General features: G+C 39.9%; 1 protein-coding gene across 3 annotated transcripts in view; it reads left to right on the top strand.

Moving 5' to 3' along the window:
* LOC125391771 (uncharacterized) overlaps window positions 1–26,531 on the top strand; it is a 252,517-nt gene that overhangs the window by 67,462 nt on the left and 158,524 nt on the right. The window lies entirely within an intron of this gene.

The raw sequence follows: 26,531 nt of genomic DNA, 5'->3' as shown, positions 1-26,531 counted from the left end.
CCTTTGTAAAGTATGGGTTTACCTGTGAACTCAATATAACTTATTTACCTGTGTTAAAATTAACATTATTCTTCTTGATTACCTTAGCCATGTGCAAATTAAGCATCCTTATTCTAAAAATCTCAAATCTGAAATATCAAAAATCTGAAACTGTTTTAATGTCAAGAAAACAGAAGTGAAAAATTGCATGTCCAACTCTCTATACTGGGCTGTAGTGAAGATGTAGGCACACTGAGCAGGTAAAATGATGTGTATAAAGCAAATGTGAAGGATGAATGAATGTTGTGCTTAGCTTGGATCCCATTTCCAAGATGCATGCATGTAAATATTTCAACACCTCCAAAATGGTCTAAAATCTGAAAAACTTTTGGTCTCAAGAATTTTAGAGAAGAGATATTCAACATGTATTGGTGCGTGCATGTGTGTGTATGTGTTTGTGTGTGTGTAAGAAGAAAACATTGTATCTTTTCATATGAGTATACAGTGTGTTTGACCACCCCCTTATTACTCTTGTCCAGGCCTTTTCCTTAAAATAACCTCACTTAAAATAACGTTTCCAGTCTGACTTCTTCTTTTCTCTTTTAGAAAATCTTTATTTCATATATGAAATAAAACATGCAAATAAAACAATTTCTGAGTTTGCTCTAATTTACCTAAATGATACCATTCATTTCTGGTTTGAATTCCATCTCTTTTCTATAAATGATAATTTCTTTAAGGATAAATAATGCTCCATTGTGTGCATGTGTGTGTGTGCATGTATGGAACAAGTTTTCTTTGTCCAGTTACCCAATGTTTGGCCTCTAATTACTTTTATAAGTTGGCCATTGTGAGCAGTGCTTCAATAAAGATGGGTGTGAACGTCTATGAACGTTTTGCCTCCTTGGACTATGTCTGGGAATTATATATCTTGATTATTTGATTGCTTTTAAAAAATGTTTTGAGGAACCTCCATGACGATTTCCATGGTGGGATACCTTCCCACCAGCAGTGTATAGGGGTTCCTTCTCCTGGTTTCAGCTCTTGGGTTCAAAACCTTGATGTATTTTTGTGCAAAGTAAGGGACTTTGATGTAATTTTATTCTTCTGCATGTGGATGTCAGGTTTTCTCAGCATCATTTATTAAAGAAGTTATCTCTCTTCCAGCACAGTTCGGAGTTCTTTGCTTAGAGTCAGACGCCTGTGACTTCAGGAGCTAATTTCTGGGTCCTCTCACATGGTTTGCTGAACTATGTGTCTCTTTTTGAGCCAATAGAATGATGGTTTTCCTGCTACAATTTGGAATCAGATACTATAATTCTTCCAGCATTATTCTTTTTGCTTGGAATGGCCTTGGCTACTTAGGATCTTCTGTGCGTCCACATGTTTTTTAGGTTTCTTTATCGCTGTGAAGAATGTCACTGGAGTTTTGACAGAAATTACACTGACTCTGTAGATCCCTACCACAATACTAACTCAATAGTTTTATGTAATAAACAGTAAAATAATCAACTATCCATTAAATTAATATCCTTTGATGAGTTTATGGCAAAATTACTAGGACTTCTCATAGTACTTTGCATTCTCCTATAGATTTCTAAAGCTAATAGCCAGCTCAATTGAAAGAAAATCATAAGACTTCATTGATATAGCTTTGAAATCATAATTAATACCTCTCCACTTATTTATGTTTTCAACTGGTATTAATAGTATTCATGCTTTATGTGTATATATCACTGCAGCTGGCTATAAACTGAGAGTTAGAAAACTACTGCAAATGTGTTTTTAAAATCTTATTTTCTATCTGTCTTTTTTAAGAACAGATATAGCAACCTAGCACATCCTCCTTGTACCCTGTGACTTTGGTAAATGCATATATCAGGCTTAGCAGAGCGTTTTCCAGTTTCCTGGGGGTTTGCACTGTCAAGATCATGATACCCAGGAATAATTCTTCCTCCTTACTGTACTTGTCTTTTCTTCGTCTTCAGCTGGCTCAGATTGTCAGCACAGTGTTGAATAGATGAGATGAAGTAAGTTTTTTTTCTGCGGTGTGCTCCAGAAATGTATACTTGTACAAATGTGGTTTAATCATAAGCCACAAACACCCAAGTCAAGGCTTGACACATCCTGGAAAAATCAAATTATTGGGGTTTTGACAACAATTAAAAATTGTGAGCTAAAAACTCTCGAGGACACACAGAGGTGGCCACCTTCCCGGAAGGCGGCTGGGATCCCTGAAGTCATAGACTGCCGTACTGCAAAGAGAGACCGCAGCAAGGGACAGTTTTCAGAAAAGAAGAATATTTCAAATTGACAGCTCGCAGGGGAATTCTGTATACTAGGAAGTAGGAAAAACTGGACTGGAGAGGTGGCTCAGTGACTACTCTTCTGGAGAGCACTGACTACTCTTCTGTAACTGGAGGTTTCTCGTTCCACCTGGTTCTGCAGCCGCTTTTAAAATAGCGACTCAGAGGCTTAATATTAATTACATACTGTTTGGCCTATTAGCTCAGGCTTATTACTAACTAGTTCTTGTAACCTAAATTAACCCATTTCTATTGTTCTATATTTTACTATGAGGCTCGTGGTTTCCTACCTCAAATCTTGCTTCCCTGGTGGCTACTGGCTTCTCCCAGATGTCACCTTCTTTTTCCCTTTATCTTTGCTTGGATTTCCCACCTAGCTGTATTCTGCCCTGCCATAGACTAAAGCAGTTTTATTCACCAACTAATAAAAGCAACACATATTCACAGTGTACAGAAGAACATTCCACATCACTCTTCCGGAGGTCCTGAGTTCAATTCCCAGCAACTATATGGTGGCTCATTACCATCCGCAATGGGATCTGGTGTTCTCTTCTGGCCTGTAGGTAGACAAATAGACAGAACACTGTATACATGATAAATAAATGAATCTTTAAAAATAATGAAAATTACTTAGACTGTTAAGTTTCATGAAGTTCCATTTACTAATTGCTGGTCTTAAGCCAATTCTCTCAGGGTCCTAGACAGAAAGTCCTTTCTTGTGTCTCTGAATTCAAACCTATTTCCTACTTTCTCCTCTTTCAGGTTCAGGATCAGGCCTGAAAGCTCTACTGTGTTGCCCAGGTGAGGTGCAGGGGCCCCTCTCCCAAGTGTTGCAGCTGGTGAGGGGCAGGGGCAGCTCTCCTGCTCTTATGACCTCAGGGCGGGTTCTCGCACCTGCCACACCACCATATGGAAGATGAGAGGTAGGGCCAGATTTCCCATGCTCACATTCTAGTAGCCAGTTCACCAGCACTCTGTGTTTATAGGGTCAGCTCTGCTATGCTGCCCAGGTGAGGTGCAGGGATAGACTTTCTTGGGTGCTGCAGCTGATAAAGAGGAGGGTCTGTTCCCTTCTCCACCACAGGGGACAGGGACGGGCAAGGGGGTGGGGAAGGCATCTTTTCCTTGCTCTCACCCATCACATAGCAGATGAGGGAGGTGTGGCCAGCTATTCCACCCTCACGCCCTCAGGACCACCTTACCCATGCCTCTGCCAACAGGGTCAGCTCTACTGTGCCGTCCAGGTGAGGAAAGCAGTACCACTTTCCTGATTACTGCAGCTGCTAGGGGCTTGGGTCAGGTCCCCCAACTGCTGCAAGTGTTGAGGGGCGAAAGAAGAGGGCATCCTTCCTCCATTCTTGCCACCTGCAGACAATAGGGGCGCAACCTGCTCTTCCATTTGATGTGGGATTCCCCTCTGTGTGCTGTGAATACATTGGTTAATAAAGAAACTGCATTGGCCTGTTGATAGGGCAGAACTTAGGTAGGCAGGGAAAACTAAACTGAATGTTGGGAGAAAGAAAGGCAGGATCGGAGAGAAACTGTGTAGCTGGAGATGGACGCTGGAACTTTCCTGGTAAGTCGCAGCCTCGTGTGATTCACAGATTTATAGAAATGGGTTAAATTAAGATGTAAGTGTTAGCCAGTAGGAGAAGCTAGAGCTAATGGGTCAAGCAGTGATTTAAATAATATAGTTTCTGTGTGATTATTTCAGGGCTGAGCAGCTGGGAACAAAACAAGCAGCCCTCTTACAACACCCATTCTCATGCCCTCAGTGCCAGCTCGCCCATGCCCCTGAAAACAGGGTCATGTCTATTGCGCTGCCCAGATGAGGTGGGTGCCCTCTCTCCTGAGTGCTTCAACCAGTGAGGGGCAGGGCCAATTAGTTCTCCCTAGTGTTGCAGCTAGTGAGGGGCGGGGCCAACTCTGCACAGCCCTATTCACTTGATCTTTGGTGGTATCAGGAGCCACGGACATCAACACAGACAATGGCTGTATCAGGGCCATGAACCCAGACATGGGCCGCAGCAGCAGCCCAGGATCCACCCACCTCTGCTCACTCTCAGCACTTTCACCCATGAAGATAAGCCTCTGTTCACAAGAAATGAATCATTCCCCCCATCCCCCACAGCCATACTACACCATACATTTGCTCACCATAATAGCATAATAGTGTCCATCTGCCTGGTGTCTCAAGGTGCCATGTGGCCCGTGTTTTCTCTTCAGAGCCCAGGTCTGAGCACCCTGGGCCTGCGTGTGGATCTCGTCACCCTGCTCAGTCCATCATCCAGCCATTCATTTTTATAGTCATCATTTATTGCATGATTTCTTCATTTCCATGCCTACTGTGGCTTCTGGCCCTCCACACTTCCTTCTTTCCCTCTTCTTTCAGGATTGTTCTACTATTCTGAAGGTCTTTCAGTTAAATATAATTGGATGCCCATATACCATGTGTCAGATATCTAATAGTTGTACAGATAGACCAGAAGCTGTGAACAATTTATAGTCTACCCTCTCGATGACAAATATATCTTCTGCCAAACCTGGAATGCCGTGATCAGATTTAGGATTCTTGGAATACTCTATGCTCTATTCTCGCTCTGTATCTTACTCAGTAAAGGGTCTTACATACTCCTCTGTGGTTCTGACTGCTCAGATATCCAGTCTCCTGCTTCCGTGACTGCACAGAGCCACCTGTAGCATTGGTGGCACTCATGGGATAGCAAACACGGGGAGAGATCATGCAGAATCTAAGTGGGCTCAGGGTTCCTTAGACATAAAGTCCCGGAATATAGACCTTTTGTAGAGTCTAGAGAACACAAACTCCAAGTGAGTATAAGATTCTACCTTGAAGGTAGAGGTATGCAAGAAATACAGGCAGAGGAGAGAGAAGAAAACTGGAAACCACAGCAGTCAGGGAGCTGCCTGACTGAAAAATGATGAAGTTATCAAGTCTAATTTTCTAACGAATTCAGTGAGAAATTCTGCATGGTAAACATTTTTCTCTTTCTTCTTAAATAGAACAAGAACAAAAATAGCTTGGTTCCACAAGCGTTTTCAACACGTTCAGTATCATATTCCTTTGTCTTCCTTGATAGCTATTGTTCTTGCCTAAAAGCTGCCTTTAATCTTACTGTTATTTTTGTGTGCATAATTGGTTTCTCAGCTTCAGCTCAATGTGTTTTTCAGACAAAATCAGGCACATTCAGGGCAGTATGACCATAGACTCAATGTGCTTTTCAATTACATGTTGTTTGTGGGCAGCCAGGTTCATGGTTTTATAGACTCTTAATACCAGCCTTTAATTGTTACTTTTGTCGGGGGGGGGGAGATTTGTTACTGTCCTCTCTTTCCTCTTTTTCACCCCCTGCTTTTGTGTTGGTTCATCAGGAAGAAATGTAGCCCACATGGTAGATTCTGTAGTCTCTTGTCCCTGGCTGGCTGAATACAGTGATTGTTCTCCATAGACCTGTGTATTTAGGTTAATTTGGAATATGCTATGAAGATAGGACGTGAAAATGACTTCCCAAAGCAGCAGTAATGGTCAGGGTATGTATGTACATGACATAGGCCAGGACAATTGAAGCGCTAGTGTGTTGTTCCTTGTTTTTTACTTAGGCTTTCTCAGTTATTGCCTTCCTTAGATCCCTGAGATGGGGGTAAGGTAAGATTTAGACACACAAACCTCCTAAAATTCTTAAATCCATCGACTTAAGGTACAGAGATGATGCAACCAAGGTCTTTTGAGGCCAGATGACATGACATCAGTTTATACTTATTTAGTGATGTGCCAGGAAATGGAACTTAGCTAACATTACTAGTTCAGGGGTATGTCCTATCCTGTATTAGGTTTTCAGTTTCTTGTGTGTATACCTTGAGTCTGTTACCCTTAAAGAATGTAATTTTCAGCCTGGTGTGGTGGTGCATACCTTTAACTCCAGCACTTGGGTGGATCTCTGTGAGTTCAAGGCCAACCTAAGCTACAAAGTGAATACCAGGACAACCAGGGCTATTACACAGAAAAATGAAAAATCCTATCTCAAAAAGACAAAGAAAGAAACAAAAGTAAATTTTTGATCTGAATTTTCTAGTGTTACTTACACTGTGTAAAGACAGGGAGCAGAAACTTTGGAGACAGAAGGAACTGAGCTCTGATTTTGCTTCTCTCATTTGTTAGCTCTGTAGCCTAAGAACATTACTTCTCTCTGGGCCTTTTTTCATCTGTAAAATAAAGATAAAAACATTTGTCTCACTGGGTCTTGATAAAGTCAACTTAAGGTTCCTTAGCCCAATTCTTGGACTATGGTAGACACCAACCACAGGGGACTAATCCTTTTGTTGCTGTTATTGTTAGTATTTTCAACTGGATGCATTCACGTTTATTTCTCCCTACCTGCCTTGCCATTCATTTGCTTTGCAAGATCACTTGTTCCATGAGTGCACATCCCCCTCTTCCTCCCTCCCTCCCTCCCTCCCTCCCTTCCTCCCTCCCTCCTTCCCCCTCCCTCCCTCCCTCCCTCCCTCCCTCCCTCCCTCCTTCTCTGTTTCTGTATATCTGTCTGTCTCTTATGTATGTACTAAATTTAAATGTATGTTTTCTGGGTAGGGATACATGAAGTTTCCTATGATGGTATACTGTGTATATTGACTGAAAGAGAAGGATTGATATTATCAAGCAGTAAATGAGAAGCCGACAAATTGGAGCATTTTCAGGCAGAGTTAATATTTGTAGTTTGTTTCACGGCTCATTAGCCTGCTGAGACCCTGCTGTGTCCCAACCACTGATCCCAGCCTCTAGGACATAGCACCCAGCTCCAGGCTGGAGCACATTCTGTCAGGAGGGACTGGGTGCTGGTGTGTTTAGATGCTCAGTCGCTGGTCGCTGGGCAATGAGCGTGTCTTGGCACTCCTTCCTAACTTTTTATCATCTCCCTCTACCCTTGCCTTTATTGCATCACCCTGTACTGTCTCTTAGATGATGTTCCCACAGGAATTTCTGACTGATTTCTGGAAAGTTTGAAATGGGACTAAATTAGGAAAGCTTGCGGGGATTTTGTTACACTTCTATTTGAATCATCAGATGAAGAAAGCCTGGGATAGATGGGTGGTTTTCTTTACTGCCAAATCCATCCAACCTGATAGGATAACTTTCAACTCCAAAGGGGGAAAAATGCATTACTGACTCTCATGATTCCTGGGAAATGATTAGAATATATTCTTCTTGGATGGAGCCCATGAGATCTGAAAACCACAGATATGCAAGCTTCAGGAAACTCAGCTTAAAAGTTATAGTTGCTATTAAAGGCCCAGTCAATATAAAACTTCAGGAACTTCAAGGGAGGGATGGAGATGAGAACTGTCATTTCCCACATGATGAGGTGGTTTCAGGTTTCCAAATATGTAGCCGTGAGTTTGGTGAGTTAGCGGCAAGTCTTCTCTAAACGACACTTGGAGCAGTCATGAAAGATAACAGGAAGCAGATGTGGATACTGACTTTAACACAGACCTGAGTTCTTAATCACATCCGGGAATTTACTAACTGATGAGTCCCAGCAAGTGATTTTCCCATCCATAAGTTCCAGCCCCTCCTCCGAACATTAGAGACATTAACTATTGGCTTCTCTGGGTTTTGTTTACTTGTTTGTTTTGAGGATTAGGGGAACTCATGTGCGGGAAGTATTCATCACAGCAAGTGGGGCTTATTAGAAGCCCAGTAGATGGCAGGTTTCTTAGATGGTGGTCAACTTAGATGGTGGCTTGCTGAGTTAAATTAATCAAGTATTTATTAAACACCAAGTCTGCACCAGACAGTTTGCATCTATGCACAGAGATGGAAATGGCACCATCTAAGCCCTTGCTCTACCTCCCAGTTGTTTACGGTCAGTGGACCATTTCTTTATTTTTATTATTAGTCATTGGAAAGCTGACTCTATTTAGCATAACGCTTAGAGATTTTTTTTTTGCGCTTATGTGGATCCCGAACTTTAAAAAAAATATTTTTTAGATTAGAGTATAATTATATTTCTCCCTTATCTTTCCTCCCTCTTAACTCTCCTATACACCCCTGCCCTGTCTTCTTCAAATTCAAGACCTCTTTTTTTCGCTAATTGTTTATTGTGTACATATATACTAATATATACATATCTATATATTTCTAAATATATCCTACTCAGTTGGAATAATGTTACTTGTATGTATGGTTTGTGGACTGATCATTTGACACTGGGCAGCAATTGATGTGTGCTCTTCAATGGGGAAGACCACCTCTTCCCCTCCCTACTTTCCTCGGTTTTCTGTAGCTCTTTGTGTAGGGTTGAGGCTTCATGGGCTTTCCCCATCCAATTGGGCACATTCATTGGTATCATTCTTTTCAGCTCATATTTGGCTAGTCATGTTTCTGAAATTTTTATGGATATAGCTTCTGACACTACTAGGAGACACAAACTGGCAATCAATTCCCTGATCCCTTACCATCTTTCTGGTCCCTCTTTTACAATGTTCCTTGAGTCTTAGGTTCAGGGGTTGTTTTGTAGATGAATCCAATAGGACTGGGCACTACAACTTTGTACTTTGATTGGTTGTGGGTTTCTGTAGTGGTCTCTGTCCTTTGCAAAGAGAATTTTACTTGGTAAGGGATGAAGACTACACTTACCTGTGGGTATACGGACAAATGTAGTAGGGTTATTGTTAGGGATGATGCTGGTTTAGGAAATCAGTGGTTGTAGATTCTCCTCCAATAACCACAACTTTACTGAGTAGTTGGCTGGGTTTCCAGTACCAGGCACAGTTTCCCTCTTGTTGAGGTAGCCTTACATCCAATTAGAGAGCTGTTGATTATTGCAGAGGCATGTGAGCCACTACTGCACCCTCAGGAGTATGGTGCCATTCTGGTCATTGATGTTGTACAAATGGCATCATGGCTACGTAGGACTGTTGGTTGCCTCCTTCACTTAGAAGCTTGCATGGTGCCTTCTTGTACCATGAAAGTTAGTTCTCAGGGAGGAAGCATTGAGGTCAGTTCAGCTCAGGGGCCTCTGGACCCTGTGTCTGAAGTGCATGCTGTCTTCAACAATAGGGACTTACCTCTGGGGGTAACCAAGGACAACAGCAATAAGCTATATGTTTCTGGAGTCTCTAGGACAACCCTGACAAATAACTCAAAAGAGAACTTCTCATGTATGGTGTTGGAGGTCTTCATTGGGTAGGTTTCCGCTGTTAGCAGAAGAACCATTAACATAGATGAAAACAGTTCATTAAAACTATATGTGTATATTTACATACAGAATTGTGTGTATTATAGTATGTTTAAAAGACAGTAATACGATTCTTTGTTTTTTTTAAGACAGTATATTTTCTTTTTTAGTCATTTAGAGACTGATCATATTAAATAAAAGTCCCTAAGAACAGAAATTTTACATATCTTATATTAATGTGTCTCTAGGGTCTAGAGAAGTGAACAATTCAGCAAATATTGGTTGAGACAATGTCTAAGACATTGTTCTTGTAATTTGAGACATATGAATGCCTTAAACAGTAAAAAGGAAAATACTTAGGAACTTGCAGTCTGCATGCATGAATGAATGGATGGATGAGTGAAGTTAATCTACATTCATCCAAAAATTGTCACAAAACAACTTTTTACCCATAGGTAGAAATTTCCCTTGAATAATAGAGGAAATTCAGAAATAATAGCCTCTTAGGTAGGCTGATGTTACCTCCAACCACCTCCTCAGACACTGTCTTGCAAGGCCACCAAGGCTTCTTGCAGCTTTCCTGAGAGTGGTGTGTAAATGTGCGGTCTGAGAAGGTATTCTGGAATACTTTGGGGAACTAGGCTTTTAGTGACGAAGCTTAGGATTGCTGATGTCCCATCCAACAAATGGTCTCATGGGTCCTCACCCTGGAAGGCAATACTGGAACACATACAAGGGCGGCGAGGTTTGCCAACTCGCTTTGACTAGTAGGTGCGCATCTACCGCACCTCGGGTCTGTCTCTGCAGGAAATGTATGCCTCCCTCATCAAGAAAGTTGCCAGCATTCACAATTGGGACATAAACAGGCCAGCGGGTTCTGATTAATCCAAATTGGAACTATTCAAACAGTCACAAAAAGAGATCTTTTCCCCTGAAGGAATTTACATGTGAAGAGAGACTAAGATGGGAAATAAACATTTCTATAATGATTAAAGTTAATTGGCTTGAAAGGATGCCTCTGAAAGAAATGCTTTCTGGTTTTAGTTCCAATCTATTTCGGGACAAGCCTGTTTTTCATAAGGTCGGTAACTGCAAACAGATACTCCCCTTCCATTGGAAACAGATGGCATGGGACATAATTAAAGAGGCATGCCCTGGCATCTCGTATGACTGCTTTCAATTACAGCATTTCAAGAGTATTAAGGGGAAATATTTTAAACAAGACCACTGCAAAAATAGATTTTGTCATTAACTTTGAAATAATATTTGACTTAAGGCTGAAATTTCCATGTGCCAGGTCTGAATCTCACGGGCTGATGCTGATTGGTGAGGGAGAAATTGAATCATTATGGTCATATCGTTCAGGGGAAGGGTTTTTTTAATGCAGAGAAAAATGCATTTTTCTTCTGGTGAGACTCATATTTTAATCTGCACTTGAATTTTGGTTATATTTCACAACCTTGAAGAACTTCCCTTGTGAAGTCCAAGGTTTTCTGTCTGTACTAATGTGAGAGTTTGTATGTAGCTGGTTCATACAAGCCTATGCCCCACCATCAAGTATGTTCCTATATCCTATAGCCCATGTTGTTAAGACTACAGCTGACCATGTAAAAACCCCAAACTAGGCAGTATGTAAAGCTGTTGGATTACCTGAGCTGATGATGTTTTATTTTTTTAAATCTCTGGTTTGTTTATTAAAATTTTCTCATTAGATATGATTGATAAAGATTGTGATAGCAATACCTATATCACATTCACAGTTTGCAAAATGGTTCGACTTTATTGTGCTATGTAATATTTAGAGTGGTGTTACTTCCCTCTATTAATGCTAGTGTACATCTAACTCGTGACAGGTGCTGTTTTAAAGGATAAAACATTGAGAAAGAAGCACATTCACTTACTTCTCAGAGTCTATGCCTGAGTGATGGATACAGACAAGTGAACAGACAGGTTACAATAGAGGATACTAAATATGATGGAGAAAAGTGATCAAGGGGAATGGAAGCACTAAGCAGGGGTACCAGGCACAAGGAGTAGCCTTTCCCCAGTGATTTAGTTTCAGAAACTAGAGAGCAAAGCATCACAATTGTACATTGCCTTTGTAAATGTGATGGTTTGAAACAAAATGTCCCCCAAAGGAAGTGACACTATTAGGAGATGTGGCTTTGTGAAGTAGATGTGGCCTTGTTGAAGAAAGTGTATCACTGTGGGGGAAGGCTTTGAGGTCTCTTTTGCTCAAACTTCACTCAGTGTGACACTCAGTTCACATCCTGTTGCTTTCTCCCCAAGATGCTGCCTTCTGATCGCCATGTCTGCCTGCATGCTGCCTTGCTCCCTGCCATGATAATGATAGACTGAAACTGTAAGCCAGCTCAGTTAAATGTTTTCCTTGTAAAAATCCGATGGTCTTCATAGCAATAGCAACCCCAACTAAGACAAAAGTTGGGTAACAGGGATTGGGATTGCTGTGATAGGCCTGACCCATTTTTTTTTTCTTTGGAGGAATTTGGACTTTGGTACTTTGGTTTTGGATAACAATCCTTTCCAAAAGGCAATGCTTTAAGCACTAGTGGGAGCATGGAAAAGAGTGGTGCTGAGTGTGATTTAATGAACTAAGTGGGGCTACTCAAAGAGATTTCAGAGGAGAAGAATTTTAGTATGTTGCTGGAGATCATTCTTGTGATATTTTGGAAAAGAAAGTGGCTGCTTTTTGCCCTTTTCCAAGAAGTTTGACCAAGGCTAAAGTGAAGAGTTTTAGATAAATTCCATTAATAGAAGAAATCTCAGAGTGGTTTAGTGTGGACTCTGTCACATGGTTATTAGTAGTAACTGTAATGAAGATTTACAATGAAAAGGAGTAAGCTGAGGAAATAAAAATGTAAAATTTACAGATTGAGAAAAGGGGCACCAGGAAGTAGAATAGAGCTATAGAACTGTGTTCAAGGAGGTAAACAGATTAAAATATGGAATACAGGGCGTTGTGACCTAAGGGCACAATCTCACCAAGCTAAATTTCCAATTTGTGTAAAGAAACCAAACAAAAGCTTAGAGCTGGGAATGGTGGTACACATCTTTAATCGCAGCACTGAGAAGGCAGAGAATGGTAGATCTCTGAGTTTGAGGCCAGCCTGGTCTAGAGACCTAGTTTCAGGACAGCTAAGCTTTGGTAGTGAAGGATAGAAAGCTGGTGAAAATTTAATTGATCAATGTTCTAGCCCCAGTAAACAGTACAACCTGAAAGCTTTGGTAATGTGATTCTGAATAGAAGAAACAAATGATTAATTTTACCTCTATGTCTAAGGAAAGCTGCCGAGACCAGGCATGTGTTGGTCTAGAGAGGCCATTGTGTGAAGTTATGAAATTAAAGCCTGGATTTCCCTGGAGAACCCAAGATATTAGAGATGCCAGAGCCATGGAATACCTGCAAAGAAAGATGCTAATAGGGAGTGGAACCAGTCCAAGAGAAAAAAATTATTGAAGGAGTTGGAGATCCAAACAGAATCTCCATCAGGCATGTAGATGCAGAGATTGGAGTTTGCCCAGCTGAATTTTGGTCTTGCTTTGGTCCAGTATTTCCTCACTATGCCTCCTAACCTACATTTTGGAATGGCAGTGTATTGTGCCATTATATGTTGGAAGTGTGTGACCTGTTTTTTTATTTTGATTTTATAGGGGATTACAGGCATTAGATTAGGATGTATGAATCTCAAAAGAGACTTTGAACTTTGAATTTTTAAACATTGTTGAGACTGTGATAGACCACAGGGACTTTTGAAGTTGAAGTGAAAGTAGTCTTGCTTATGGTCTGACTTCAAGCCTTTGGGGCCAGGGAGTGAAATGAGGTGGTTTGAAAGAAAACGACTCTCAAAGGTCGTGACACTATTAGGTCATCTCCCCTATCTTGGCAATGATGAACTGAATTTCTGAAACTGTAAGCAAGCCATCTCAATTAAATGCTTTTCTTATAAAAATTGTCACAGTCATGGTGTCTCTTCACAGAAATAGAAACCCTAAAACAGTAAATAAAGCATACTTCCTGATGGACCAATGACTTCCAATACAAATGTGATATACTGATTACTTATGAGCATGAATTAGTTAAAAAAACAACAGAATAAATTTATTTTTGACTATATGTTCTCCTACATATACATATACACACACAGAGGCTGAACAACAGAAACCAAGAGAACACATCAGCCATACAACTTCTGAACCAGAAATCAAAGTCAGAAGGGGTTTTCTGCTTCAGTCACAGTTGTGTAGGTTAGATGTGATCTTGCAATCAGTCCTACCTCTCACCAACAGTTTGTATACCTGGAGGACAGAAGTGGAGTGCTGGTGGGTAATAGTAATCAAAGGATCAAGCACTAGCCAGTTCACACCCCGTTCCTCGCCACACAACCACCGAGTAGTGCGATGCAGCTGAAATTTTATCTGGGTTCTTTTTCACAAGGAACAGCATAGTTCTTTCTTTAAGTTTACCGCAGATGTTCTAACACTCCATGATGATGTGCAGATTACTTTTGTTCAATAATCAGCTTCTCTTCATCTTACCAATCTATTCCAGTCTATAGTTAGGATGTATGTGTAAACCTTATATCTTGGGGGTTAGAAAGATTGTTCAGAGGTTAAGAGAACTCACTGCTTTTCCAGAGGACCAGGGTTCAATTCCCAGCACCCACATGACAGCTCACAACTGTCTGTAACTTCTGTTCCAGGGGATGTGACACGCTCACACAGACACATATTCAGGCAAAACATCAATGTACATAAAATGCAAATACATTATTTTTAAAACCTTGTATCTTTATTTTTATGATCATAACTGGGACAAGGCCACAAATACTTAAGCCATCCATTCGAAGACAGTCTTATGGAATTCTTCCTAAAGAATCGAAAAGAAAATAGAACACAAATTATGCTGGATAAATAATGAGTGGGAAAGTTTCCACTGAAAGGCAGAAACAGAAAGAAGGAATTCTAGACTGGCTAAGAAGAAAAGGAGTTTAGAATGCCACATCATGGTAAAAAGAGACAGAAGGAAAATCTTCAAAAAAACCTAAAAATTCTTTAGGGGGCATTTTTAGCTTAGGCTAGACACTAGTTTGGGGTGATGAATGTGTAGTTTCAATTCTTCCTAATTTCTTTCACAGACTTTGCATTGGTAATGTAACTTGCTTTGGCCATGCAGGTAGAACTTACTGGCCATATACAGGTGCGGTTTACAGTGCCTCTTTCCTTCCATAAGGCAGGTGTGATTGGGTGAGCTCTGGAGTCCTGGGACAATGAGAGATGTGGAACTAAGTGACCCCAGCTGGCTTGCCAACCCTCAGTGTGAAACAATGCCTTCTCGTAGTTCAGAACATATTCGCCCTCTGGGGCTTAGCCTCAACCCAGCCCTGCCATCCAGCATGCCTGTGAGAATGCAGGATTGTTCCTCTAAGTCACTGAGATGTGGAGATGTTTTTCATTCAGCCATATTGTAGCAAAAGTTAATTAATAATTATTTGGGGGAAGAAATGCTGATGGACAGAGGTAAGAAGAGCATTGAGTTAGAGTCGTACCTCTTTCTGGTTGCTTACTACAATCTCTAAACAGGGGCAGCTATTGGGGTAAATGGCGGGATAGCCAATGGTGGGGTACCTCTCCTGGCTCAGAGAAATTTAGTTACAGCTTGTTTGATCTGAGAGTGACTGTTCTCAAAATTTAGAACCAGTACACACATTTGGAGGTGACAGAGTCATTGTTGTTGAGTCACAAATACTGTAGATATTCTAAGTCTGATTTTTAAATTTGCCAAACATGGTCTAGAAAACGTGTAAATGCCTTGGTTGTAAAGTTTAAACCCACTTTTCCTTTTTCCCTAGGAAATTCTAATAAAGGGATTTTAGGAATCTGAGAAATCAAGTGATTGACACATTTGTGGTTTTTTTCTCAAATCCCCTCACATTGCCTGATAGTCTTCCAATTCTTTCTTGCCAAGATCTCTTCCCCGAATACTGGATTTAGATCATACAACTTCTACAGCTATTTAGTGAGATTATTAGTGCTAAGACTTTGAATGATGTATCTCCCTCTGCATCAATGCCTTGGAGGATCTAGCTACTTAGGGGAAATGAAGGTAAAGTGTGCCAACAAATGAGCATATTGGATAAGGGATTGACAGAGAGCAAGCGATTTATTTGTTTCTCAGGTCTGTCCTTCTGACCTGGATTCTCAGAATAATACATTTGTGCTAAACAGGGTTACAAATTCAGGGCGGTTGCTAGACAGCCGAGTGGCAATGCCCTGTCACACCACTGAGACTGCACTGAAGAGTTAGATTTGGAAACTACTGAAAACAGCAGCTAGAGTGTTGTCTCAGCAGCAGCGGGCTGAGCACGAGGTGCCTGGTTATTCCTGTCCTTTCACATCAGCCTCACCGCCGTCCTCTGGGTGCTAACTCTTAGTAATCTAGAGACATTATACCAGCTCGGATAACAGTCATCGAGTGGGATTAGGACATGAGAATGCTACCCCTTGGCCTTGGCATTCTGTTACTTTGCTAGGAGGTGTCAGCTGAAAGTGTGATTTTGGATATTCTCTCAAAGAAAAACTCAAAGAAAAAACAAGAAATACTCTTTCTATGCTCTTGCGACTAAGAGAAAAAAATTACAGTTAGTAGTTGTGATCTTTCTTTACTCCAAGTTTCTTTCGATGGAACTTCCAAAAATGCTTTAAATGGCTTAATTGTTGTGAGAGCGGACCCCTCTTTTCTCACTTACCCTCCCTCTTGTGGTTTCTTTCAAGGGCCACCCCTTGAAACCTTCAACCAGTTTGAGATTTTGCAAGAAATAGATGGGAAGGCACTCAGGACGAGGCACAAAAGCTATTGTGACCTCACCCAAAAAAGTGTCTCATGCTCTTGGGTTTTATCAGAAATTCTGATTAAAAAATAAATCTCATATATTTAATTTCAATGATTTCTTCTTTCTGAAAATAAGAATGCATTCCTCAGAGACTACCTGAGACCGAGAGCTATAAATTACTGTCTTGGCCATGTCAAGGGTCTGAAGGGAGTCAGTCCCAACAGTTTTCCTCTGTCAAACCTCCGCCTGAGTCCTACGGCTTCAATGAGTCACAACTTTGGGTATTTTGTTGTTGCTTTGGTTTGGTTTCTGTCTTTTAAAAATGACTATGAAAAAAGCATTGCTCCAGTCTATTTAAAAAACATTTGGGGGATATTTCCCCTTTGGTAAATGCCACAAAAGAGACATTCTCATGAAAACTTCACTGAGAGACAGGCTATAGCCTGGTGACGGATGGCCTCTGGGAACAGTTATGAGAGAGAATGTGGAGCCAGGACCAGTAATTATGAGACACCAGTGTGTGGGGGGGGCAGAGGTTGCATACATGTGAAATATTCTGAAAGCAATAATGGGAATGGAATGAGAGGAACAAAGAACAAATGCTTTGAAGAAAAGTAGTTCTCACCATAAAAAGCCATAGAACACATTCACATCTGGCTTAGCAGAAAATGCACTCATCTTGGCTATCCTTGAAAATATATTGAAAATTTGGACATATTACTCAAAGCTATGTAAGAGTAGAGATTACTGGAGCTTGAGTCTTGGCCCTTCACTTATGATGTGAATAACCTTGGAACATTTCCTACATCTGACTCATTATTTGCAAAATGGAAAGCATGAATCAGCTAGAGAAATGCATAACATGTATGACAGAGGCAAGAAATCCATTATGGCCAATAGAGCTTGAAATATAGTGTTCATACCACAGGTTTCAGCCACTTGATGAACACCAGGAAGAGATAAAGGACAGTGTCTATCACAGAGCTAAAAATGACCATGTGACTTCAGGGAGTGCCTTCAAAGAGCACAGCATTTAGGCATGTGTGTGGTGCTGAGGGGACCTACACCTCCATAGTGTAAGTGGGTAATAAGAGAGGAATACCTTGAGCAGAGGAGATGGCTCAGTGAACAAAATGCTAGAATATTAGCGTGAGTTTGGGTTCTAGCACCCACATAAATAGCTAGGTGTGGTAGTGTGTGCATGTAACCCCAGCACTGGGGAGATGAAGACAGGGGGATCCAGGGGCTGGCCTGGCCAGCTGGTCTTGTTGGACTGATGAACTCAGGGTTCTGTGAGAGACTCTATCTAATAAAATAAGGTGGAGAGTGATAGACATTGACACCACCTGGCCTTTGCGTGTGCACACACATGCGCATACATTCCTCCTCGTCCCCCCCCTAATCTTTTCAGGTAAATTTAAAATGTTTTATGCTATTATTTTCTTACTTTATTTGGTTTTTGAGACAGGGTTTCTCTGTGTAACATCCCTAGATTATGCTATGATTTTCATTACTTTTAGTGTGTGTGTGTGTGTGTGTGTGTGTGTGTGTGTGTGTGTGTGTGTGTGGTGTGTAACAGAACATTTTTGTCAGGGCATGGGGGTAGAAGTCCAAGAGAACTTGTGGGAGTCAACTCTTTCTTCCTACTATATGACTTTCAAGGATTGAACACAGGTTCTAAGGCATGATTGAGCCATGTCTCAGCCTCTTGAGATATAACTGACTGAGTGACCCCCGCCCCATGGGCTCAAATCTTGGCTTTGATTGTATGACTTGATGATACCCTTTCCAATCTCAGATCTCCATCCACTGAATGGGAATGAAAGCATCATCCTGCAATCCCTTTTTGGACAACAGATGACTTACAAGGAATGCTCAATGGTTTGTAGTCATCTAACACACGGCAGCTATTGTTACTTAAAAGGTCAAAGCTCCTTTAGAGTAGAAATGAACCTCATGAATCTTTGTCATCTTCATTGTATTTAGCACAATGCATGTCCTATATTAGGTATAATAAATCTTCATTCAATAGATGAATAGCTAAAATGTCTTGTTTAATGTTCTTGACTTTGGCCCTAATTGCCATCATATGAGCTTTTGTTTGATTTAAGATTTTTTTTCCTCTAAAGGACCAACTGAGTACCACCTTTGACTTCAGAGCATATCTCCAAGACCCAAAAGCCACAATAGACATAAATCGGCTGTCATGGGCATGTAGCTGCTAATGACATATTCTGATGACACTTAAACAGTGGACATACTTTTGGTTTGGAACTCAGACATCCGCTCATTTCCCAGCACTATTTAGTCTGACAAGTCACATTGTGAAAGTTAGTTATGTCTTTGAACTTAATTTCCTCATTCATAAATAATCACCTGTATCGTCGATGTGAAGATTAGTCGAGACAGTCTTTGTCTCGGGCTCGATGCGGAACAGGCAAGGCAGATTTTCGAAAGTGGGTCTATCAAGCCAGAGCTCAAACTCCAGATATCACATTTCAAAAAGGATTTTAATCTCATTGAAGAAAGGGCCCATATCTTATTCAGAACTACTTTGCATATAACTTTGTACCTAGCGTGCGGCAGGTCAAAGTGGAACTGTGCAAATCTATACGTGTGGCACTGAATTACTTCCAACTGTTATTCATAAGCTGAGAGAATGAAGACCATTTCTCCAGGAAAATGTAACTTTAGGTACAAGGAACTATAATTAATTCACAAAAATAAGGCATACCAAAACAACTCCCCTACTAAATGTTATTTGAGCAACTGTCAAAAATAATAAAAAAAAGAACCAAAGGCATAGATAAAATACTCCTTCATTTTAATAAGGCTGTTGGCAAATTGAACAATGTGGATTGGGTTTGAGGCAAATTAAGGAGAGCCCAAATCCAATTAAACTGGCTCTATGAGTAGGTTGGCTTTTGGGCCCACATGTTTTGAAACATATGTCAGGAACGATTTATCCAGCAGTTTAGTAACATGACCAAGAATCCAGGTTCTTCTGTCTTTTTTTCTGATCTGACAATAGTGTCTGCTTCATCTTGCATGTCAATAGCTCTGGTGAAAAGTGGGCTTCATTCTTTTCATGCCTATCTAGGAAGAGAATGCGTTAAGAGAACATGTCATTCTAAGTGAGAGAACACGCCATTCCAAATGTTGAACATATTTTTGCCAACATAATGTGCCCATTCCTTACCCAGTCTTTGTTGTCAGTGAAATGTTGTGCATGGATAGGGCATGACCAGGGGTCCTGGAAAGGGATAGGTATTATGTCTCTACTTGGGGACCAATTCCTCACATTTTCTTGTTTCTCCATAGGGGTAGGAGAGTAGTTTGGAGAAAGCACAGTGGGACAAGTGACATGTCTCTGGCTATGTAGATACTGTGAGTGTATGCTTTAGTTGGATCAGTTAGTAGTTTAACAATTAATAGATTAGAGAAATGTATATATCACATACTCCAGGAGTCTTCCTCTCCTTTATTCCATCAGCCTGGATCAGGTTAGGTGAACTTCCATCCTATTATACATAGATACACATCATTTCACATAAATCATCACATGAATTATACCATCTATGTGACCATTTTGCCATCAACTTATAAAGCATTTGAAGTCAGGAGATCTTTTTTATTCATTTGTCACCCCCTCAAGAACCTGACATTGTCATAAGCTTAGAGCTCAATTTTCAAAATATTTAGTAAGCAAACCAAAGGATGGGCTTCAAGATGGAAGATTTCAAATATTAATACACGAGGTAAAGAAACTCCCTAAGTGAACACAAATGTATTGTGAAATTGGCTAGCAGTGTTCATTACATAACTTTAAAAAAATGCACACTGGAATAAGGTCTAGTTAAGATTCTTCCTCCTCCTGGAATTCGAAGATTTTCTGAGTTTACTAATGTTGATTCCAGTGTATACTTTGTGATGTGACCCAGATGTCTCTCATAGAAGTCAAGACATGCTGGGGAACAAGACAGTCCTTGTTTGGTTCATGAGAATTTGGGCCTTCTTTGTAGAGGCGTAAGCTCTAGAAAGGAAGAATATTCCATTCTTCTTGCCAGTCATGATGACTGGTCCTTGCTGATTGTGATCTGACATGAACTTGGCGTTCTCTGTCTGCTTATGGGTTAGATGCCGAGATGACAAGAAACATAAAGAAGTTTCATGAGCCAATATTGTAAAGAGGAAGCGGGGAAACTTCTTGCCAGCTTGAGCGATCAAGTGATCTTCAAGGAAAATAAATAAAAGAAGAAGTCGATATAGAGGATGCTCAATGCTTACCTAGTGTTGAGCACTGGGCAGGCCTTCTGGCTAAGAGGTAATGCATATTTAGAAATAAGATTCCTGCCTATATTAAAGTTTAGACTTCAGAGTTTGGTTACATATTTGTTGAGCACATATGCATAAATATACACACCGAGACACAGTACAAATCAATATTCAAGGCTGTGGGGAACAAAGAGAAGATAGAGAATGGGCTACATGAAGTTCCTCCTTCCTCTCTTGCTCCTAAAGTGTGGTAGCTTGTTCAATTCATTCTGTTTCTGGCATTGATGCTCTATTCTTTCTATTAGAACTGACTTTCTTGAGTTTGTGACCTCCCTGGTTATTCTATGCAACGTCAGTGCTGACCTTTAGAGTCATATTTTAACATCATATTCTTAAGTATAAAAGTAACACTCTACTCTTTTAGTGGCCATTCTTATTTGCTCCTGTGTTATATATTAGGCTTTAATATTTGTTTTATTTTTGATAGCTATATATCTATCTATACGTAAGGGGAAGTTTCTGTCCCACGAGCCACACCTAAATAACCACACAGAGACTTAATATCAATTATAAAAACTTGGCCATACCTTAGGCTTGTTACTAAGTAGCTTTTACAACTTAAATTAGTCCATTTCCTTTAATCTACATAATGCTATGTGGCTTGTGACTTTACCTGTCCTCCAGCATGTCTTGCTTCTTCTTCGTCTCCTGGTGACTCTGCCTTTCATCTTCTCAGTGGTCTCTATGTCTGGCTCTTGCCTATACCTACTAACTAACTATTGGCTAATTAGCTTTTAATTAAACAAATCAGAAAGCACCTTGTCAAAGACACAGCTTCAGAGTACAAAAAGATTATTTTACAACATTTTCCCCTTTTTGTCTAAATAAAAAGGAAAGGATTTAACTATAACATGGTAAAACTATATACAATAATAAAAATTATCAGGTAAGAATTACATTTACAATGTTCAGTCCATATGTATTTGTCAATTTTGGAGAAACTACTCCATTATTTATCTTATCTTGGTGAGTCCAAAGTTATGTGTCTGATTTATCTTCTACCATAACTAAGGAAGGAAAATTATAACTAGGACTATCTAGTCTTCAATTCAATAAAAGACCCAAGAATGATGTAATATAAGGATATAATACATTAGTATACAGAAAATGCGTTACAAACAACATCCAAAATAATAAAAAATGAAAGAAACAACTGGCTGTCTAGACAGTCACCCAAGTTTTCCCTACAACATTGAGCTTTCATCTTTGGCCTATAGGCCTTGTATATCTGACAGACATTTCTGAGGATCAGGAAATTTTGAAGAACTGTCCTATCTTGTCTTGGCAGAGCTTGTCAGTCACTTTCTTTTGTGCCCTGCTGGTCCAAGTTTGACAGTATACTGTCATTAATTGAGCCAAGGGCAGTTTCTTTTCCCAGTGACTAGCTTTTGCCATAAAGAAAACAAACTCCATATGGAGTTCTTCAATGCCCATCATCCTCTCTAAAGTAAATAGGTGTTTCCAGGAGCAGATGTGCCTCACTGTCATGAAAAGTTTTACATTATTAAAATATTTTTAAATGGCATATTCTGTAGGTCTTTGAAGTATGTGAAGACTATCTATCTATCTATCTATCTATCTATCTATCTATCTATCTATCTATCGAAATATATCTGTTTAACCTTAAAAACATGCCTAATATGATGATATAAATATGATTATTATAGATGACTATTAACCTGTATTTCTTAATCATGCATTATATTTTTAAATGAGCTGCTAAAGCACAAACTCCAAACAATAGCAGAAAAATACATACAGTATAACAAAATAACCTTAAATTTATATTATTAATATTTTGAGATTAGTACTTTTTTGGATTAAATACTCAATAATCATTACTTATCATTCCTATATCCTCCCTTTTTTTCCTTTAGAACGAGATCTTTGAATTTAACTCTTTTGTTTAGATATTCTTTTTGTTTTTTTTACTATAACCAATAACAACTTGTATCCAACCCATCTGAAATGACAACAAACATCCATAATTCATCTTTTGGGAAAGTAGGCATCTTTTTTTAGATTGCTTCCTGTTGTCTGGGGGTGCTGAACTCTTTGGAGAAACCTTGATAAAATAAGAATAATTGTTAAGTCTTGGTTGGAGTAGTTTGTGAGTGAGGTTAGGCCATCTCAGTCAGCAACCTTGAAGCTGTTTTGGACATAGAATTTTGAGAAATGGTAACAGAGGTATTTTGAGAGGCTGGATCACCTGGGCTATATGTTTTCATTAGTGTCTGGTCCCTTGTTCTGAAAATACAAAACCTTTTAAAGGTAACATACATGTCTGTGTTAATATAAATATAGACTGTATGTTGTACAGAAGTTAGCAAAGATGATTTTTTGTTTTAGGTTTGAGCAAGTAAAATATACATTACATGTTTTGTAGTTTTTCTAGATTTATTTATTTATGTCTGTGGCCAGGATTTTCAGGGTATCTTCCTTGATCAAACCAGATCCATATCAACCTGGAATGAATTTATGGCCTCGCATTTACAGTGGAAATAAAAGCCCAACCTCTCCCCACAGCAATTTCCATTTTGAAGTGAAGATAGTTTATATAATACACCCCCCCATATATATATATATATATATATATATATATATATCCACTTATCCAAGAAAAGGCAGTTTTCTGGAAGCCATGTTTAGCTCCATTCTGTGTGCTTAGACTCTTTTTATATCTTAAATGTATATGATTTATTTATACTGTATTTGTTCTATATTTTTTATTATTTCTTTTTTCTTCCCTTCTTCCTTCCTTCCTTTCTTTCTTTCTTTCTTCCTTTTTTTCTTTTCTACATGCCAATTCCAGTTCCTCCTCTCCTCCTGCTCCTCCCCCTTTCCCCACCCTATCCTCCATCTGCTCCTCAGAGAGGTTAAGGCCTTCTCTGAGAGGTCAACTAAGTCTGTCCCATCACCTCACTGAGTCAGGACCAAGGCCATCCCCACCCCCACCCCCTGTGTCAAGCTGAGAATTTAAGCTTTGTTAGGATATATGTGAAAATTCCAGTCCCATGCTGAAACACCATATGTAGGCAGAAGTTTCTGTCCTATCAGTCACTCCTAAATAACCACACAGAGAGTTAATATTAGTTATAAAAGCTTGGCCATACCCTAGGCTTGTTACTAACTATCTCTTACAGCTTAAAATAACCAATTTACATTAATCTACTTAATGCCACTTGACTCAGGGTTTACCTGTCCTCCAGTATGTCTTGCTCTTTCTTTGTCTCGTGACTCTGCCTTTCTTCTTACCAGTGTCCTCTGTGCCTGGTTGTACCACCCATACCTACTGCCTAGCTAATGGCCAATTAATGTTTTATTAAACCAACCAGAAGGCACCTTGGCAAAGACACATCTTCACAGAATACAAAATGTTATAGCACAACACCTATACAGAGTATACTGTGATCATATCCATGCCCAATTACACTTTTCTCTCTGCTATTCACTTCCTTATTCTCAACTAATGCCCCTCCCAACTTCTACATCTTGTCGTCTGTTTTATTTGAAGATGTGCATAACTGCTGTGTTTCGGTTTTTGAAATGTCTATGCCACACCCAGAAGGTTGTTTTTTGGTGCTTCTTTCTATCCTCTGGCCCTTAACCTTCTTGACTTCCTCTTTTTGATATTTTCTTGACCTTGAAAGGGGAGACACAGGCTGAGCACTCAAGAGTCACTTCTTTTTACCGCCTTGACCAGTTGTGAGTCTCTGTATTAACTATTGCCCTCTGCTGCAAGAATCCTTCCAGAGCCAGGCTGACAGCACCACTCTCCTATGGGTATATTCATATTCTGATGAGTTTGCTTTTGTTTTATCTTATTCTATGTTATTCTTATTCTTTATCCTTATTTGTTTCCTAATAAGAAAGAGAAAGGGTGTGGGTCTGGGTGGGAGGGGAGGTGGGAGAGGAATCCATAATCATATTCAATGAAAAGACTATTTTTCATAAAACATGTAAATATTTAAAAGGTATTTAAACCACATGCCCAGTTAGCAAAATATTAATAGTGCATTCCCCTCTAGGGCTTGTGATCTCCCTAGCAATATACTCAGTAAAAGGTGTATATTCTCTCCCAGTGGAGTGGGCCTCAAATCCAGTCAAAAAGCACTTGGCTGTACTGAAGCAGCCTTGCCACTACTGGGCCAGTGGGCAGACCTCTCCAGAAGGTCGGAACTGCAGCACACAGGATCAACAGCTGAGAACGACCATTGATGACTTTTGTCCCAGGGGTTTGCTAGTTCCTTCTGGTACTATAAGAGCTTGCCAGCAAGATGGACGCTTCCAATTTAGTTCCTGCTTGATTCTCTGGGCCTTGTATCCAAAGTGTGTGGTGTGTCCCGCAATGAGGCCTTCCCTTACAGTTCTGGAGGCAACCAAGGGCATTAGCAACACCTTGTATTATTTTGGGAGCCTCTGAGAGACTCACTGGTCAACAGTTCAGAGAGCCACTCCACTCTTGGCACTGGAATTTTCTGTTAAAACTGTTGACTTCTGGGAGTAGAGTCATCAAGCCATGCAAGGTACTTTAAAAAAAAAACCTAAGAAATTGTGTATGTTGATTAGTTTATATAGTACTAGGTTTTGATGTGATTCTTCTATACATTTTCAATTTTTTAAAAAATATTTATTTATTTATTTATTTATTTATTTATTGTGTATACAATATTCTGTCTGTGTATATGTCTGCAGGCCAGAAGAGGGCACCAGACGTATTACAGATGATTGTGAGCCACCATGTGGTTGCTGGGAATTGAACTCAGGACCTTTGGAAGAGCAGGCAATGCTCTTAACCGCTGAGCCATCTCTCCAGCCCTATACATTTTCAATTTTGGTTGACCCTCCCCATGACTTAAACTTCTCCTCTGTTCTTGGTACCCATCCTGATTTCAACCATTCTGTCCCTAATATTTTGCACACTGCTTTCATATCATACTTTCTCACATTGCTACTCTGACCACACTGACATGAGCATCACTGGCAAACGATGTGAATCTTTCCTTTTTTCACGAACTTATGAGGTTTTCCATATGCTATTTCTAGAAAGTTACTTATGCATATATGTAAATACATAAAAAAGATCTAGAGATGGACACAAACTCATTCGCTCTGGTGGGGAAGGCATTATGACTTTTATATTTTATTCCATACTAGTCTGTGTTGTTGTTTTAAACAACAAAGAAAGACTTAGCTAAATTTTTAAAATATCTGAAAAGAGAAAAATATTTCCTTTGTTGAGGCAAGCAAGCACAGGGAATAGGAGCCTGGAACTCTATTTGGGTTTTGCTACGTCCTCCCTCTTTTTCTAATAATGCTGTTGGCAACCTAACTCCTTTCCCTGCAAGTTTTATATCATATACATCACTCTCTGAACAATGTGCCCATCAATTTCAGACGCCCCCACCTGCATCAGGGTACACACACACTCAACCCTAAACAGTGAGATGAGTGCCTCTTCTAGTAACAAGCAAACTTAGACAATTTCTATTCAAATATATCCCCAAATATATCCGAATATGAAAAAAATGGACAGAAGGATTCAGTCTGAATTGGTTTGGGGTGCACGCACAGTAGTGTAAAATGGGGTCCTCAAGTCAATTTTTATGGATGATTCTCCATTTACCATCTCAAGCATATGCATAGTTAGACATGCATATATTTGAAATATGAGAAGGGGCATGCACAGAAGAAAAAATTATTATATGACCTCACCTAGCTATTAAAAGAGAATCAGGGGCTGTCTCACATGGTGGGAGAGAACTGGCTCTCTCAAGGAGTCCAGCCATCTCAGCACCCATGCCAGCGCGTGCACACAGCTCATCTAATGCTAATGACAAATTAAAGAAAACATAGCAACAACAAAA

The sequence above is a fragment of the Myodes glareolus genome, chromosome 5, assembly GCF_982192425.1.
Source record: "Myodes glareolus chromosome 5, mMyoGla1.1, whole genome shotgun sequence".
Classification (NCBI taxonomy): domain Eukaryota; kingdom Metazoa; phylum Chordata; class Mammalia; order Rodentia; family Cricetidae; genus Myodes; species Myodes glareolus.
Note: the sequence above shows the minus strand (reverse complement) of the source record. Positions and strands in the feature narration are given on the sequence as shown.